Here is a 982-nt window from a genome sequence, read left to right on the forward strand (position 1 = left end):
TTTTTAAACGGTTAACCGGTTAACCGATACTGCGTATGACCGCTAGGGGTCGTATCTTTTTTATTTTTTATTTTACTGGATTACTGAGAAATTTAATTGTATTTTCAAACTTTATTTTTGGCCATCTCAATAGTCAAATGTCAACATTGTAAGTCAGATAATAGTAAGTCAGCCTAATTGACTAATTAAATATTTAGATTTACATTGACATTGTACAGTGTAACCTCACAGCTGCAGAAATCTGTAGTTAAATCCCTGTAGTTCGTGTGTCATTTTTTTTCATGTATCGGTTAAAATGATCATTCTTGTTTTCATCCCTCTTCTATGGCTTCTGCCTGATAGACTTGATTGGCATGAAATCTGTGAATATGCTGCTGTTAACAACTTTGTTACAGACAGGGTTGTGTATATTATAACATCGGGTCTGTTTTACCATAGGCGGCTTGTCTAATGATTTTACTTTCATGCCAATGCAGGCCGCTGTACAATTTGATATATTCTTATGTAACGGTAACGGTTCCTTACATAAGAATATATCAGAATTCCTTTTATATGGCGTGGGACAATCGTGGTAGTGAGATTAACGTATCCATTTTTCACTGAAAGCAGGGAATTTTCGCTTTCAACATCCGGTGGATAAATAGCCTATGATAATGTTTTGCTTTATTTATTTTTATATATTTAGCGCATAGTGGAAAGCGAAGTTCCGTTTGCCGGTAGTGTCTATTCGTGTTAACACGGATGAAGAAACGCCATAGAAAAAGCCATGAGTGAAATAACAGTTACAGATTTAAAACACACAAAAATTCTTAACCCTCTGAAATGGCCGCTTGCTTGTACGACTGTAGCTTGTGGATTGAATGTAAACAGCATATTGTAATATTTCGTGCAACATTTGTGCAATGATGTATTGCTCTGATTATTTTTATGTAGATACAGCATAGTGGAAAGTTACGTTGTAGGTGGTAGTTTGAATTCGCGT

The sequence above is a fragment of the Conger conger genome, chromosome 7 (assembly GCF_963514075.1).
Source record: "Conger conger chromosome 7, fConCon1.1, whole genome shotgun sequence".
In the NCBI taxonomy this organism is placed as follows: domain Eukaryota; kingdom Metazoa; phylum Chordata; class Actinopteri; order Anguilliformes; family Congridae; genus Conger; species Conger conger.